The sequence below is a fragment of the Thalassophryne amazonica genome, chromosome 4 (assembly GCF_902500255.1).
Source record: "Thalassophryne amazonica chromosome 4, fThaAma1.1, whole genome shotgun sequence".
Classification (NCBI taxonomy): Eukaryota; Metazoa; Chordata; class Actinopteri; order Batrachoidiformes; family Batrachoididae; genus Thalassophryne; species Thalassophryne amazonica.
In genome coordinates this window covers 88,333,388-88,352,028 of record NC_047106.1, presented here as the reverse complement: position 1 = coordinate 88,352,028, position 18,641 = coordinate 88,333,388, and the positions used below count along the sequence as shown (strand labels likewise).

General features: G+C 42.2%; 1 protein-coding gene across 1 annotated transcript in view; it reads right to left on the bottom strand.

Moving 5' to 3' along the window:
• rnaset2l (ribonuclease T2, like) overlaps positions 1-2,033 on the bottom strand; it is a 79,792-nt gene extending 77,759 nt beyond the window's left edge. The window contains exon 1 of the mRNA XM_034168228.1: positions 1,966-2,033. The gene's annotated coding sequence lies outside the window, so the exon portion shown is untranslated. The remainder of the gene's footprint in view (positions 1-1,965) is intronic.
• Positions 2,034-18,641: the final 16,608 nt, after the last annotated feature.

The following is an 18,641-nucleotide window of genomic DNA, read 5'->3' as shown; positions in this document are numbered from 1 at the left end:
GTATCAAAATTTTAGACTGCCACAAACATTTTCACACACTTATAGCTGTCAGAATGAATTGAATGTCATTTGATGCAAAGGAAAAAAATTACACAATCCTACAAAATAACACATTTATAACTCTTCTCTTGGTTAAAAATAGTATAATTAAAATAAAAATTAAATGAAACTACAGGCAGACTGATAACCTGGGCCTGTACTACGAAGTGGGGTTAACTTACTCAGATGTAACCCAGGGTCAACTCTTAAACCGGGGTTGACAAAACCTGGTTTACTCAAGTGGTGTTAATCGGTACTATGACGCTGAATAAGATGTTGATTTGTTGAACCTGTGTTAACCTAATTGGAGTTTGTGCGCGTTCACATAAAAGGGCGGGTTGCAGCACACGTCACCATTTTTCAATGATGGCGTGGTCACCTTACTTTACCGAAGAAGAATGCTCGATTATTATGCGGGGCTACGAGGAATTTAAATTAATGTTAAGGGGGAAATCGAACACATCGTCTGCCAATAAAGCAGACAGGCTTGTTGGCAATGTATTCTGATGGGTAAATGCGTACGTACAATTCAATTGTTCTCCAAATCTGTTACAGATGATTAACCTGTGGAATGTCTAATATGTGTAAAAAAAAATGACCTTTCATTAATTACGCCCAGATGCAACACGATTCAGAAGTGGGCATAGGCCTACTAACAATGTTAGGTTAATTTCATGTTTCCTAAATAGGGTAACTTGACTGTATGATTGCTATTCCTAATCCTGTCAGTATTTCAGATGCAATAGCAGTGACAAACGCACCTGGCAGCAGGTGAAGATGAAATATTAAAACATCCTTCAGAACGGTAGGTTTATATTCATAGCTTGATAAGCCCCACTTCACCTAATTAATGGCCATGCATTACACCTATTTTGATATTAGTAATTACCCGCGATTGCACTAAACCCTTCTTTGATTTGCACTGCGGATAAATGGCCAGGGAAAACCACAAATGCATCCAACAGTTTAGATAGAACAAGTACTACCTTGCGAATCATACAACATACAGTATTCTTGCTCAGATGTTCAGCATCACCGATGGAATACATAAACTGTCCACTGGCAAAATAGGCACAAGGCACATTATCTGCTCGATCGTCGGGGCATTGCTACACTGTAAAAATTGACTTGTTTTTACAGGAAAACGCTGGCAGCTGTGGTTACCAGGGAATTCCTGTAAAACATACAGCAGCACAGTAGATAACATTACAGACATAATATGTAAATGGATTTACAGTGAATGAACCACGGCTGACTCACATTAAAAGAACTGTTAAATCTACAAACAAGAGCTCTCCTTTTTTGTACATTTAACTGCTGTATTTTTTACAGGATTTCCTTGGTAACCACAGCTGCCAGTGTTTTCCTGTAAAAACAACAGTCTTTTTTTACAGTGTACGATGGGTGATGTTACAGACTTCTGGCCCGATCAGCTGACAAAGATAACGAATTCCCTCGGCTGAGAATCTATATCTTTCATAGAGAATATCGTCCGGGTATGTCAGCGGATTCTGGCAGTCTTTAAAAACCCTCGCCCTGCGAAGAGAGCCCCTCACAATTTGTGCCCCAATATCAAACGGATCATCCAGGTAGACCGGCACTGTCTTCGGAGTGATTGAAGGTGGATGGACGGTACTTATAAAGGGGTGGTTAAGCGAAAACCTCAAGCTAACCGAGAACATAACCTGCTCGGAGCAGGTTTGGCACACAGCATAAATTGCCATGGCAACCTACCTCGATCAAAACCTATCCACCTTTCATAGTACGGGTTAACCGGAAGTTACTCCACACGTCATCAACTTACTCCCGAAGTTACCCTGATAAGCCAGTAACCCCACTTCGTAGTACAGGCCCCTGCTGGTTGTTTGATCGCGAGAAGCTGTGTTGTCTTTGACAATAAGACACTGATGAAAAGAAGAAACTTACCAGCCAGCTGCTGCTCTCACACTCAGCTGCTGCTTAAGCTGCAGCCAGGCTCAGTCACAAAAAACAATAAGTGAAACTGAAAATCAGAATGTTCTGCTTTCAGGTGGATTACAAGAATGTATACTGTTGGAAGACTGGGTGCAGCTTTTGTGTGTTACATCACTGGCCACAGTTTCAAAGAAAAAAGAGAGAGGATGAGGATATCCACATGGTCTGGAAAAAAGGCAACAAGAATCATTTCAAAACCTTTCTGGATAAATGCATTCATCCTCCATGATCAGAGTTCATTCAGGTCCTGATTTGTGTCAGCACACACTCAGAAGATTTTTTCCCTACTCTGTTTGAGCGGAACTGCAACATTTCGTTTGCAGATGACATTGTGATCTGTAGTGAGAGTAGAGATCAGGTTGAGTCTAGTCTGGAAAGGGGAGATATGCTCTGGAGAGCAGGGGAATAAAAGTCAGTAGGAGCAAGACTGAGTACATGTGTGTGAATGAGAGGGAGCCCAGTGGAATAGTGCAGTTACAAGGAGTTGAAGTGGTGAAAGTAGATGAGTTTAAATACTTGGGGTTAACTGTCTGAAGTAATGGAGAGTGTGGCAGAGAGGTGAAGAAGAGAGTGCAGGCAGGGTAGAGAAAGGTGACAGGAGTGATTTGTTGTGACTGAAGAATATCTGCAAAAGTGAAGGGGAAAGTTTTCAAGACAGTAGTGAGACCAGCTATGTTGTACGGCTTAGAGACTGTGGCACTAACAAATAGACAGGAGACAGAGCTGGAGGTGGCAAAATACTTAAATACTTTTAAAATACTTTTGTGGACTCTTGCTGTAATATGTTGTCAGTGGTTGAGATAGTTGCTGTAGGCATCTAAACCTGATGGAAATCTCTTTGTGGTGTGTCGGTGATGTATGTATGTGCAAAATAAAACAAACACTACTCCAGGTATGTTTTGACGAGAATATAACATCTTAACTTTGTTGCAAGCTCAAACGTTGATGTTGCGTGATAAAGGCCTTTTAATAATAACTCAAAGAAATAATGGCAAAACTCACATTTAAGTAAAAACAAACAAATGATTAATCGAAAAAATACGACCGATGAACTGATTAGTAAAATAATCATTAGTTGCAGCCCTAGTGTTTAGGATGAAATAAAATATGTCTTTCCTAAAAACTCAAAGTCCGGATTTCAAAAAAGAAGAGTAAAAAGGACAGAGAAAGAAAACTAAATGAGGATAAGCAGCTGCTAACCAAATTCTTTGAAAATAGAGGTGAGCTTGAAAACTAGCTATATTGAGTTGGGGGGTCTGGGGGACCAAATTGCACCATTTTCTAGAAAAATGGTGCAATTTGGTGCATTCCTGTGCATTTTAACAGACGGGATGTTGGGAAAGGGTTGTAACACGGACCCGCAACAGGGGGCGCAAATGAACGGACAATGGATAAGACAAAGAGTAACAATTTAATGTTGTGAAACGCACAACTAAATACAGACACAGATAATGCCAATTGTACACAAGGTGACGTGCGGGCAGGCTCGAAGATAGGAGACCTCTGGCGATCGGAGAGCCGGGACCCACACAGCTTCCACCACCAACGGCCTGAAGAACACCGGAGCCGCCAAGTCCTGAGTCCCCAGGTGGTCACCGTCTTCTGTTGCAGACCCTGGTACTGCTGGCAGAAGATGACAAAACAGTTATGGTGAGTGTGTATGCACACACCCAGTAATCCTTCTACTGGTCTTCGCGGAGGGAAAACCTCCACCTCCGATACAGAATCACCCGTGCAGCTCCTGACAGTTGCTCCTTGGATGGAGTGAGAGGCGAAGACGTCGCAGACTCTCACTGCACGCCAATTCAATTACAGACTTCAGGAATACGGCTGCACACAGAACAATAATTAGTCTTCAGAAAGTATGAAATGCAGAGAATTACCTTCGACGGTAGTTGATTTCTCGGCGAGGAGGTGGAGTAATGATCCGGCTTTTGTAGAGATGGTGGTGATTGGTGACAGCTGGTGTAAATGAGTGACAGCTGTCACTCTCTGTCTTGGCGCCCTCTCATGCTAGAAGCCCGCACTCCAAGCAGGGCGCCGACTGGTGGTGGTGGGCCAGCAGTACCTCCTCTTCAGCGGCCCACACAACACGGGAATGCCACAAATTGCACCATTTTTCTAGAAAATGGTGCAATTTGGTCCCCCAGACCCCCCAACTCAATATTGTTCCCCCAACTTTAAAAAGGGTTCTGACTCCCAGGTGTGATCTAAGGCATACATGATTTAGACCTGGTTTGACTACGCATTAGAAATTTGGTGTTTGCGTTAATAAAAAAGAACATAACAGTGGGGGGTCTTCAATATGGCTAGTACCTAGGACCCAGAATTTGGTGCTATGCCCCTGCTTCCTCCAGAGTGCAGCAGTTCTTGGTACTTTATCTGAGATTAAAGTACAAATAACATGGAGACATTTAAAAATATATATAATTAAAATGATCTTGGATTTGAATCTGGTTCTAAATTTGAAAAGTTCTTTCTTGACCCAGCACCTACCTCTCCACTAATTTTCCTTGAAATTTGTCTTTTTGAGGTATTCTCCTGTCAAACAAACAAAGTTGTAAACAATGCCTCCTTAGTGGAGTTAGTTAATTTACATCAGTAGCATGAAGAAATCCAGAATGACGTATGGTCCCACTAGCTTGACTAGTGCAGATTGACCTTTGGCTGGCCTGGTAGAGAGAGCGATGAGTCTGGTGCTTAGATCCTGTAAAGATACCACTTGGTTACGAATACATTTTGTGATATTAAGTTAATAGCAAAATAATACCACCAACAACACCAAAAATTTAAAAACATTGCAGAATCTTAAAACAGTTAAAACTTAAAACAGCTTGCAACATTAATAATACAGCAACCTTGTGTTTATCAGATGGTTTGCAGACATCAGCTTGGCAGGATGTCACAAATGTTGTGTGTGTGTGTGTGTGTGTGTGTGTGTGTGTGTGTGTGTGTGTGGTGTGTGTGTGTGTGTGTTGTGTGTGTGTGTGTGTGTGTATGATTAGATTAGATAGAACTTTATTGATCCCTTGGGAAGACTCACTCAGGAAAATTGAGGTTCCAGCAGTATTGTATAGCAGCACACAGGGTAAGAAGCACACAGAGTATCAAAAATGAAAGAAAAAAAAAGTTTGCAATAAATACACAATATAAATACCAGACATACTGATCAATACTAGTTTACTGGCTACTACTGTTCCTCTCCTTCCCGTCCCCTGTCTTCCTGTTACTACTCCTCCCTTTGAGTGAGGAGGTGTACAGTCTGATGGTCTGAGGGACAAAGGAGTTTTTCAGTCTGTTGGTCCTGCACTTGGGAAGGAGCAGTCTGTGGCTGAAGAGGCTCCTCTGGTTGCTGATAATGGTGTCCAGAGAGTGACTGGCATCATCCATAATGTCCAGCAGTTTGTCCAGTGTTCTCTTCTTTGCCACCGTCACCAGAGAGTCCAGCTTCATGCCAACCACAGAGCCAAAAAAATGTTTATTTGTAGATATTGATAACTTCTAGTCAGAAGAAAAAGAATCTTTTGGATATTCAACCTATGTATGTCAAAGAGGTAAACATCCCTCCACATCCACAGCGCCAGGGCTGCCAACTCTCATGCATCTGGTGTGACAGTCACGCTTTCACCATCAATCTCATGCACAAGCAAGAAATGTCACGCCAAAATAAAAATTACTCCTGTTAATTTTCTGTTGATGACTAGACTAGACTAGATCACAGCGGAGGGTTTTCTTTCACATTAAATCTAGGCTTGCATCTCACATATACCTTCTGGCAAATTCTGGCTGAACTTTCAGGTCTTCTTTTAAGAAAATCCTCCTCTGTGCCACTTCATCATGAAGCTGTATAAATGAGGATACAACATGCGAAACATACACTATGCTCAATTTCTCCAATCACAGCCACAGAAGCCTGTAACTTCTTTTGGGTTGTCTGGGTGTCTTGGTGGCTTTCCTCACTCTTCCTCTTCTTGCACAGTCACTTAGTTTTTGAGAACTGTCTACTCCACACCGATGTACCATAGAGTGCCATACTGTTTGTATTTCTTAATAACTGATGTAAATAAAGTTCAAGACATATTCAGTGACTTGGAAATGTTCATGTATCCATCCCCTGACTTGTCTGAAGAAAACTGGCAATTAAACTGATTATTTACAGGTATTATATCAAAGGGGCTGATTACTTGTGCAACCCATCATCTTGGCTTTTATATTTTTAATTAATTTATATCAAGCTGTAGAGATTTACTTTCAGTTTGAGTCTAAGGAAGATAATTTTAGAAATTTTTATATTGAGAAGCCTGATTTACGTTTTGTATTTGAAATGCCATAAACAAATGCGTGAAATACCAAGGGGCTGAATACTTTTGAAAGCCACTGTAGACATACAGGTGTAACAGATATGTAGCTCCAATGTAATCCATGGGAAAGGTTGTTGCCCAGTCAGAATTAATAGTTGGTTGTACCACTTTTAGCAGGAACCGCTGCAATCCCATGTTTCAGATAAATTATAGCAGAGAAAACACTTTGGTGTAATTTTGGCTCACATTTCTTAAGTCACATTGGAGGGTTTCAAACATGTCTAAATCACTCTCTTAAAGGTGGCTAGTGTCACATTTCTCTATGATGCCTCTAAATACTTAACTAGTCCCTTAGTTGTGATTGTGAGGTGCTGCCTGACATTTAGACCAAAGATTGTTAATTTCTGGATGTTAATTTGGCCTATTTCTTCACTGATGTAAAGTCTGTTTGTTTCATAGATTGTGCAGTTGCTCAGCAATGCCACCCCTTTAATACTTTTAACACTATTATTATTATTTAATGCTGGGCTAGGCTCCAGCCCACTGTGACCCTTGATTGGAGTAAGCAGGCATAACAAAATATTAAATTATTTAATACTGTTACTATTTTAAATACATTTATATGGAAATAAATCCACATTATAAATAACTTAATGTACATGCTGTTTGATAAAATCAAATATGCGTAGTCAACCTTGATTGGAGTAAGCAGGTATAGAAAATGGATGGATGGAATATGTGTAGTCAGAGAAAACTGAGTAGGAATATGTTGTAGATGCATATTCACATATAAAATGCATCCACAGCTGTAGCATCCTTGAAAACGTTCATCTGTAGCTGTTGGTCATTGCGCAGATTGTTGTTAATTCAAAAACTTTAACTGTCTGGCTCTTTATTTGTAGTAGGCCTAAACCTGGGCCACATTCATCTTATAATTGAAACCATTTAAAACATTATGTTTTTACTTCACAATAAAGAACTGAAACTAGTGACAACACATCTGGCAGTCTCCTTTGTGTGAAAAACAGAAATGATAGCTTTGCTTCCCCTTTTACATATGTCAAGTTAGAGTTAGGGTCTTAGAATATACACAGCATTATTTCATGGGTAAATTTCAGTTACATTCAATTTATTTATATACAGCCAAATCATAGCATAGGTCACCCAAGGTGCTTCATAAGGGTAAGGTCGAACCTTACCAACCCCCTGAGAAAGCCATCCCAGTCTCATGTTTTTTTTCCATGCCCCATCACGAAAATTGTCCGCTTTTCATGACATCGTTTTTTATTTTGCTCTTTAGAATCTTTCCCTTCCCCTAACTCTAACCATAACCAGAGCGTAAGTGTGTACCCTCCCCAAACGTTAACCATGACGCTCTCCAGACTCCCCCCCTTTCACCCCACATTTTGTGCCCCATCACTAAATGAATTCATGCCCCCTTTATGAAAAACGCCCCATTTTACCCCAGTAAATTATTACTTACTGGGGTTCATTACCCCAGTCATGAACCCTGTTTGTCATGATTCAGCCCGTTCTGGCCTCTTGTTATTATCTGGACTCATATGTGTATCAGTCTTTGATCCTGTGTCTTTAATTTTCTGTTTGATATATTGAGGTCACTGGTTTGTTTTCTAGTTATCATGTATTTTCTGTTCATCATGCTTTAGTCATGAGTCAAGTTCTGTTCTAGTTTGTGTCCAGCCTTTGCTTTTTCCCTTTGTGTAATCATTAGTTGTATCACCTGTTTTGATTTTATCATATGTTGAATTATCTGTTTATCTTACTTAGGCCATGTGTTAGTTCCAATCTAGTTTATCTGAGCCTCTATTTCTGTTGTATTTGCAACAGTATTTGCATTTGTTCTCTGGTTAATTCTTTGTTTTTTAATGTTAGGTTTTATTTTATTTGTACTTGGGTTTTGTTCATTAGTGGTTTTGACTTTTTGTTTGGATCACGCTGGTTTTAGGTTCACCTTTGAGTTGGGCCCAGTTCACTTTTCTGTTGTCTTACTGCACTCTCTCTCATCTGGTGTTCAGGGTTTGGTGTGGGTGTGTCCTGTCCCTTCTGTTTGCCACACCCCCCTTCCAGCTTGTTCTCCAGCACCTGTGTCTTGTTCCCTAATTACCACTGGTTCTATTTAAGTCCTTTGTGTTTGCCACCGCACTGCCAGTTTGTTGAATTTCCACATTCACTTACCAGCCTCCCAGGTGTCTTGTTCTTTTGTCTACTCATGTATTGACCTCGCCTTGTTTTTGACCTCGCTCAAGTCTCAACCTCTGCATCCTGCCTTGCCGTGTTAGTGAAACCTCTAGTTTTTTGACGATGACCTTGCCTACTCCTTCCAGCTTTGTTTGCTTGGCTGTTTGATCACCAGTGTACCAAACCTTTGCTTGTTTTCCGTGATAAAGGCTTTTTACTCCTAAGCCTGCAGTATGAGTTTTGCATTTGTGTCCAACCCTGTTTGTGGCCCCACCTCAGCCCTTGCCTGACAGAACAAACTGGCCAGAATGGACACCAGCAATCTCATACCCAACCATCATGATCCCAGACCTGGCCACCATTAAGGACATTTTTTCTCAGATCAACTTTTTCTTCACTGTTTTCATTCCTGCTACACCCCAAAGAAGAAGTTTGATTTTTTTTGGACAAAGCTTGGAATCTGGTGGAAGCCAGTTCCTGGCTTTTTGAATTTTTTTCTTGACCTAGAAGACCTGGACAGCTTGTTTGCTGCGGGGCGTCTCCCAGCCTGGGTGAGTCAGCCTGAATTACACCTGTCATCCAGCCTCCCACTCGCAGACTGTGAATCAGATTGGGAAGACATTGAGGATGACACGTCATCTGATACGGAAGGGCAGACACTGCAGGACACAGCTATGTTTCTGTTCAAGATTCAAGACTTATTTATGAATACTGTGACAGTACTGATCGGCTGGACAGAAAGCGAATCCTAGCAGCATTAGACCAGATCCTGCAGACCGAGCCTGAGGTCGTATCAACTTTTCCTGATCTAGGTAATATCAAGAACTTTTTTAGGCAAGGTCAAATGCCTCCACGTATTGAAGATCCCATGCACTTTCTGATTGAATTTGACATTTATGATGCCTGCTGAGACGCGCCACAGTCCATCACCCTGTCTGCCACAGCAGTTTCGCCACCTCAACTGGACACACCGAGCATGCTCTGTCTGCCACCGACACCAGCACCACGACGCTCAGTTACCCGGAAGCCGGCTGTGCAGTGCCAACCAGGAGAACCAGCTCGACGGTCGTATGCCACACCCACGCTGGCTACCCCTAATACCAGCACCACGTAAGCTTCGTGCGACATCATCTGTCGCTTCCTCATCTGAAAGAGAAGCCTTGTTGTTGTCTGACCCCTCAGCTGAGATTTTACCTTACGGATCATCCGCTGAGCCATCAGGAAGATCTATGTTTCCATTGCACACAGCGGCACCTGCCGTGACGCCTCCGGAACAAGCAGAACCTTCAGGAAAAGTCACGCCCACACAGCATTACAGCATTATGCCATATATGTACCACAGGGCCTCCCACAGCGTGCACATGTCAGGATTCCCCAGCTCTCCACACTCTACAGTGCTCGATGTCATCAGAGAACACTGTTTCCGACGCACGCCTCACCGACGGCGCTTGCTGAATTCGTCACGACACGCACCTCCCCACAGTCACTGACGGCACCTGCTGAATCCACCACGACGCGTGCTTTCTCAGTCAATGATGGAGCCTGCTGAATCAGCCATGATGCGCGCCTCCCCACCATCAATGACGGAGCCTGTGAATCTGCCACGACACGCGCTTCCTCACAGTCAATGACGGAGCCTGCTGAATCAGCCATAATGTGCGCCTTACCACAGTCACGGGTGGAGTCTGCTGATTCACCCACAGCATCCTCTCCCCAGGATTCACCTGGTGAACCTCCTCACCTCACCCAGTCATCTGAACAATCCGCACCAGGAACTCAAATATCTATGATCAGCCGGACAGTGAGTCATTCGTTTCCTTATTTTTTGGGGCAGCTTTTTCTTTTGTCAGTTTACCACCTGCTGTGTTTATCAACACATTCCGCTTTACAGTATGTAATAATGCTTCCCTATTTTGTTTTATCTGCCTGTATCATGTGTGGGTGGGAGGATTTATTCCCCAGATTTGCATTTGAGCTTTCTCGGTTTTGTCAACCCCTAAGTAGGTTTTGTTGGTGTGATCGCTCAATGCATGCGGTTGTCAGCAGCACATTTCAATATGTGAACAGGTTCATTTTTAAGGTGTGCACCACACCTTTTTCAGTAATTACTGGTATACTACATTTTTGGTCTATTTTATGTTTTGGATCACCTCTTGGTTATGTTTAAATATGAAACAGATCAAACACCTTCGCAGCGGTGTGGTTAATGTTCCTTCTCGTTTCTCCTCTGAGTCTTCTGCTTTTGATAAGCCCATGCATGTGCTTGGTTGGGTCCTTGATTTTGTATATTTTTGGTTTAAACAGTTTTCTGTTTCATGGAGTTCTTCTGTTGGTTTTTCTGGGTTCTGCATCTCGTTTCGTTGGTTTCGCTTTGTATCACATTTCTCGACTAAACGACTTCTTTGTTCTGTTAACACCTCATGCAGCTCTATATTGAATTTCCCAGTTGGTCCTCTAAATTTGGTTGGTCAGCGTTCACGCCTTCTACATTTTTTGAGTAAACTGTTCTCTTCATCATGTCGTTCCCTTGCTAGGTCATTATGTTCCAGGGCTCTGATAAGGTTTCGCTAAGTTGGTTTGTCAAGTCAGTATATCCCTCCTTTCAGCAGGGTAGCTCCTTTTATTTTTCCCCCATGTTTTTCTCTTGGTGCGTCAGGGTTTGTAGGTCTCTGTTACCTCCTGGACAGGTTATGTTTTTGTTCCCCCACGGTTTAGATTCTGGCATCTGTTCACCTCTCTCTGTTGCTTTTTTGTTTTTTGGGGGATTTTGTTGATTTATTGCTCGTTTCCCCGCACCAGTGGTCACTTCCATAAAATGGTTCAGGTCTCATCTGGTTCATTGGTTACGTTACTTTCTTCCTTCTTTCACACCTGTCATGAGCAATCTGTCACCCCTAGGTTTAAGTATTCCAAAACTTTGCGTCAATTTTCTAACCCGTGTCCTCCCTTTGTCTCGGCTACTTTGTCTGGCCGGTCTCATGGCCATTCTCCAGGCCTGCCTTTAGACATGAATCGTCCTCCTGGCCAACCCCCTAGCTCTTCCAGGTTCGGTGATGGCGATGCACACAAAGAAACCTCAAACTGTGAGGAATGTGGGCTTTGATGACATCATGTCAGGCCGCGCCTCTAGAGACACTATTGAAATAAATGGGGAAAACACATTTTTTACAGTGTGAAATCAGTGTTTTTTGTGTACTTTGACAGTGAATACATCAAAATTTTTAAAATGTGTGTTTTACAAGGATTCGGTGATGGTCCCCGTGGTCGTCCTCCGGATTCTGCTGTGGGTCTTGTCCAGCACCCCATGTCCCGCCCATCCTTCCGATCGGCTTGGTCAGTCTCACGATCGCCCTCGTGGTTGCTGCCCAGACTCTGTTTTGGCTGGCCTTCTTGGTGTTCCCTTTGTCCTCTGCATGAGGTTCTGTTGTCGTCCTGCTGGACTTTCTGTCCCTGGGTGGCCTTTTGGCCACTCCCCTGGTAGTCCCTTTACCTGGGGTGGGTCCCTGGGGTTCCCGTCTGTTTTCAGATTTATTATTTTCCTCCTTCCGGTCCCCCTCCTCCCTCCCGTGCTCGTCTGTAGGTCCCTCTGGTTTTGAAATGATACAATATTATACGGTTTGATTAATGATTGAAATGTGTGCTTATGATGAACTGCATTGAACATGTTGAACTGCTGCCAGATTTGTTGACTCTCAAATCAGTAAAGTGTTTTGGTTTAAGGTTTTCATAAATAACATATGCTTAAGTAGGGTGTAACATGTTGGTTTAAAACATGTCAGACATTGACCATTTTTAATAAAGTCATGACTAATGCCTGACATGATGTTTCATATGTTCAAAGGTCAAGATGTGTACTGCAAATAATATTGTTGTTGCCTCTGTTTATAATCAAATGGTTTGTGCATTTATGTTTGAATTATGCTGATCAATAATGAACAAGTTGAGTGACTGTATTGTTCAAAATTAATTGCTGCTTCTGCATTCTGTAAATGTGAGTGATCTCATAATTTGTCTGTGTGAAAGAACTTTGCTTCCAGAGGGAAAACAATGACTGGGTTATTTCTTATCTAAAAGCCAACCTTGAGAGTGTCTGAAAAACACAATGACGCCACTGAACTGAACTTGTGGACCTGTTCTCATACGGAGCTGAAAACAGTGATTCTTTAACACTATTCTACATTAAATATTAGATACACTTGCCGCGAAGGCAGAGTGGGGGTGTACGTGCTTGCGAACCTCTGCACCCAGGGCGATTAACTGATCAGTTCCCATCACAACGTTGGACGATTAAGGATTAACAACGATGCCTGCTTTATGGACTAACTTTATTTCTCATTTCTACCAGGGAGTTACATTATTACATGTTTGTGCTCAGACCGAGGACGTGCGGGACTGGGAGCCCCGCCTGCACAGATTTCTGGACTGCAAACTTAAAAAAAAACTCTGTTTTTGAAAAGAAGCGGGTTCTTTTTTTGCTGCACATTGCTGTGGGTATCGGTTTTGTGGTGTTATTAAAAACGTGTATGCATTCTGAACCCATTTTTGTGCAAAGATGAATGATGTTTGATGACTGAGCTGCTCTGTTGTTTTAATAAACCTGGTAGGATAACTTGAATTCAAATTATTGTATGTGTATTCTATTTGCACTGCCCACGGACTCAAAAGGGGAAACCTGAGATTATCTGTGTTTTGAGAAAAGGTATTTTTGTTTTTTCCCCCACATTTAACATCAAGTTTCATTTGGATCAGTCACCTCAGATCACTTCACTCTCTTGCCCATCACCTTCTCAGCTCTGTTGGCCACACCCAGTTTTGTTTGTCACCTCCTTGTCCACCTATCACAGCACTCTCTTTCTCACATAGCCTCTCCTCTCTGTTAGTCCACACCCTCCTCCTGCCTGCTCACCACACCTGCTTCATATCACCATCCTAATTAAGCCACAGTGTCTTTAAGCCCTGCACGTTTTCTTTTCCTCTGCTTGCTCGTTAATGTTATCTTCGTCCTGGCTCTTCACGTCACAGTTTCTTGCTCCCACATTTTGCTCAACCTTGCTTGTGTTCTGGGATCTGGATTTTGTCTTTGCCCATGTTATGTTGTTTTGCTGTGTTATCGAACCCCGCCTGTTCTTTGACGACGCCTCTGCGTATCACCTGCCTATACCTCCGCAATGCTGACTGCCATTCTGTGTACCAGACCCTGCCTGAATTATCGATAAAGCCTTTGTGCTTATTCCACCACCTGCCTGTGTGTCTGCATTTTGCTCCTTACCACCTGCTGTGCCCTGACTACCTGTGAATCATGACAGAACGAGCAAGCCAGTACCCCCAGTCATGAATCCGGACATTGCTCTTGGTAAGGACATTTTTTCAGAAATGATTTTTTTTTTCTTCAACTGCTTTCACTCCTGCCATACTCTGAAGGGAAAATTTGATTTTTTTGGATCAAGCCTGGAATTTGGTGGAGGCCAATGTCTGGTTGTACCCATTCCTTCCCTGAGCTAGAGGATCTGGATGACTTATTCATGGCAGGGAGCCTCCCGGCCTAGCTGAGAGAGTCTGAATCACACCTGCCACCCCGGCCACCTGCTCAACGATGAGGCAGAATGGGTTGACTTTGACGATGATGGCTCATCAGATATGGAAGGTTCGGATCTACAGTACAGTGCCACCATACTTTTTAAGATTCAGGACTAATTTTTGGACAGTCCAGATTGGCAAGACAGGCGTCAGATTTTTTTTATTAGACCAGATCCTGCAGGATGAGCCAGCGATCGTGCCAGCTTACCCAGACCTGGAGAACATCAAAATTCTGTTCAAGCGCGGTCAGATCCATCCATACCTCAAGAAACCAATGGACTTTCTTTTTGAATCTGAACTTTATGATACCTGTCTTGATACTCCATGAGTGATCACACTTTCTGTCAGGGTCGGTTGGCACAAGTTTTACACCCAAAGCTCTTCCTGACGCAACGCGACATTCCATGAAGAAATGTGGCAGGGGTGGGGTTTGAACTCAGGAACCTTCTGCACTGAAACCAAGTGCGCTAATCACTTGGCCACCACACCCTGCTGTGAAAATATTGATGTATTTCATTTTATTTTTGGTGCAATATGCCCAAAGAAGTCATAAACAAAGAAGCCTGATTTCCCCTGATGCCGATGCACACAAAGAAACCTCAAACTGTGAGGAATGTGGGCTTTGATGACATCATGTCAGGCCACGCCTCTAGAGACACTATTGAAATAAATGGGGAAAACACATTTTTTACAGTGTGAAATCAGTGTTTTTTGTGTACTTTGACAGTGAATACATCAAAATTTTTAAAATGTGTGTTTTACAAGGATGCACTAAAATGATTAGTATTGCTTATTAGGTGGACAGATTTTCCAAACTAATAATTTGAAGAGGAAAGTCCGAGTTTTTTATAGTATATCTCGGACAAACAGCAGAAGTGAAGTCCAGCACGGCGTGAGAATGGTCTTTAAAACATGGATTTTATTATTTCCCTTCGTGTGGCCAGTACAAAATTGTGAAAGCGTGTTTCCTCTCCCAAAAGCGTGGAACTGGCTGTATTTGTGGATTGCACCACTGCATTGCGCCATGCTAAGCTGCTACATGTGGGACGCTGCTGAGTCTTTCTAAGGGCCCCATCATACTTAGCATGAATGAGCACAAATGAGGCCGAATCAGCCAGAATGGGGAAAACAGCCAGAATTTAAGCTGCACATGGGACAAATATTTGCACACCCATGTACGCATGGTGTACGAATACCCAGAATGTGTGTCGAAGCCACCTCAAATGTTCGTGCACAGGTCAACTACTCAGAGTGCAGGTCCAATGCGGACACCCTCACTCTCCCTCTCCCACTAGAGAATCAGCTGTTTGGCGTGGGTGCACATGCAGGAAATGACCAGCTGTTATGAGCACACACACACACACACACGCTGAGTGCACATGCATTCCAGCCTCACTCACCAGTGGCACCAGCAAAAAAAAAAAAAAATTCTAAGGGTGGCTAGTGGGGGCTAGGCAAAATCTTAGGGTGGCATACCCGACCAACTACTAGCGATGCGGCTATGTCTACTTTTAGGGCCCGAGCACCGAAGGTGCGGAGGACCCCATTGTGCTCTGTTTCTTATTCTTATTATATTATTATTATTGTTGTTGTTGATGATGATGTTGCTCTTGTTTTAACACCGTTTTCACATTATTAACTGTTGTGATTTAAAATATATTCCCTAAATCCACACAAATCCAATGCGCCCTCGTGGTGGCTGAGGGTGGCTCAGAGTAATCTGGTGGTGGCTGTACCCACCCCCAGCCACCACATGGGGGCGCCACTGTCACTCACACACAGTGGTTCAGTCAGTGTGGATGAACCAGCCACTTGCACGTGCAGCACTTCGATCAGCTGTTATTCTGGCCAGACTGAAAGGCACAGGAGTGGTGCAGGAGGTTATGAGATTGCCAGAGGCCGGTAAAAAGTGCTAGATGCCTCTAATGTGAATGAATGAATGAATGAATTTTATTTAGCGTGCACATGCACACATACTTAACAACAAAAAAGAAATCTGTTATTAAAGAAAAACAAAACTTGGAGGTAATTTCCAGTTTTGTGCGGCCGAAAGGGTCGCAGGTTTGAAAACAGTTCATCCATGTGCAGTAATGGGTGGCAATCTGCAACAATGCTTTATTAGGTGCATTTAAATTGACGCGCATACGTGGCCTCCCACCGTCTCTTCTTTGAGTGACAACTGTCGTGTGCATATTTACCTCAGGAAATGTAAAGAAAAGCTTTAAAATCACTCATCAGAAAGGCAGCTGCTTACCTCAACGTTCACCTGTGGCAGAGCTGCAGGAGGGCAGTAAATTCAAAATCCATAAAAGGTCAACACTGATGTTTTTTTTTTCCTTCGTAATCAAGCTTACATTCTTGTTCTTCAAATGGAGATTTTTTTGACATGGTTGACAATTTAGATAAATTCAGAATATTTACAACTGATCTATGTCAAATTAATTTAAATTTGCAACTACTCTTGCAAAAAATATTTTTTTTCTTTCTTCAGCAACATTAATATGATTTGCTTGGTTGTTACTTTGAATGTGTTTACTAAGCTCAAGAAAAATAAATAATTTATCTTGTACATGCTAAAATGTCTGATACTTCTCATACTTGCTCCAAAACACGACTCAGTGGATTTGATTCTTCAGTGCTGAATTTCAGTGTTATCTGCTGCACTGTTTCTCCAATCACAGCCAGAGTTGTGTCTTGGTGGCTTCCCCCAGTAGTCAGTTTTTGAAAACTGCCCTCCTACAGACAGATTTACCAAACATACTGTTTGCAATTCTTAATGATTGATGCAAAGTCCAAAATATATTGAGGGACTTAAAAATGTTCATTGTCCAAAAAAAAAAAAAAAAAAAAAAGTAAAAAAAAAAAGTAAAAGTGATTTACTGCAAGTATACCAATAACTGTCACACACATTTTACTTCTGTTTTTATTTCATTATATGAAAGTGTTTAGTTGTTCAGTAACTTTGGACATTTCATTACATATTCTGATGACATAAAAATCTTTCTTCTGCATTTCTTTTTGAACTTTTTTAAACTCTTGTCTAATACAAATGTGCCAATAATTCTGACCAGGATTGTATATACATTATTTACATTGAAAGAATTCCAATCAAACTTTTGCTCAGAAAAATATAGTGAAACAGCGTTGTGTTGGTATTACATGAAGCGACCACAAAAGGGAGCTACTGGGCTGTAAAGGACAGTGTAAAAAAAGAAAGAAAAGAAAAAAGTAAAAAGGAGAATTGAAGCCATGATATTACAGATCCATTGTCAGTCCACTTCATGTGTCAGAGAGTTTATTTGTATTATTATGTTTTCATGGCTGTTAGACCCCATCCACAGTTTCAGTTTCAATTTATTTTTGTTTATATAGCGCGAAATCACAACAGAGTTGCCTCAAGGCGCTTCACACAAATAAGGTCTAACCTTACTAACCCCCAGAGCAGCAGTGGTAAGGAAAAACTCCCTCTGAGGTAGAAACCTCAAGCAGACCAGACTCAAGGGGGTGACCCTCTCCTTGGGCCATGCTACAGACATAAATTACTAAACAATTCACAAAACAAATATACAGGAAATGCTGTTGGTGCACAGGTCTCCAGCACAAATACCACACCCATCTCTGGATGGAGCTGCACCTTAAACAGAGAAAAAACAGAATCAGGCATCAGAAAGACAAGAAATACTGTATAATTTGCCAGTATTAAACAACAAGAAAAACAAGAAATACTAAAGTGATCGCCGGCCACTAGCCCTAAGCTAGAATTTAGGTAAAGTTGAGGCCACGGCACACTCAGTTTACTGATAAAATTAATTAAAAGAGTAAAAAGCGTAGAACTACACTATGCCAATATGCTAGCCATACAAAAGGGAAAATAAGTGCGTCTTAAGTCTGGACTTAAAAGTCTCCACAGAATCTGACTGTTTCATTGACACAGGGAGATCGTTCCGCAGAACAGGGGCACAATAAGAGAACGCTCTATGACCTGCAGACTTCTTATTCACTCTACGGACAGAAAGTAGTCCTGCACCCTGAGAACGCAAAGCCCGGGCCGGTACGTAGAGTTTAATTAGGTCAGCTACGTAGGGAGGTGCCAGTCCATAAACAATTTTATAGACTAGTAGCAGAACCTTAAAATCTGATCACACTGGGACAGGAAGCCAGTGAAGAGATGTCAAAATGGGTGTAATGTGGTCAAATTTTCTGCTTCATGTCAAAGGTCTGGCTGCAGCATTTTGAATCAGTTGGAGAGCCAATTGGACTGTGGTAAACCAGAAAATCGAGCATTGCAGTAGTCCAATCTAGAAGAGATAAACACATGGATCAGGGTCTCAGCATCAGCCATAAACAGGATGGGACGAATCTTTGCTATATTTTGCAGGTGGAAGAAAGCAGTCCTTGTAATATTTCTAATGTGGAGGTCAAAGGACAATGTAGGATCAAAAATTACCCCAAGGTTCCTCACTTTGTCAGTGTGATGTATGACACACAAACCTAGGCTAAGCGTTAACTGGTTAAATTGATGCCAATGTCTCACTGGACCAAGAACCATCA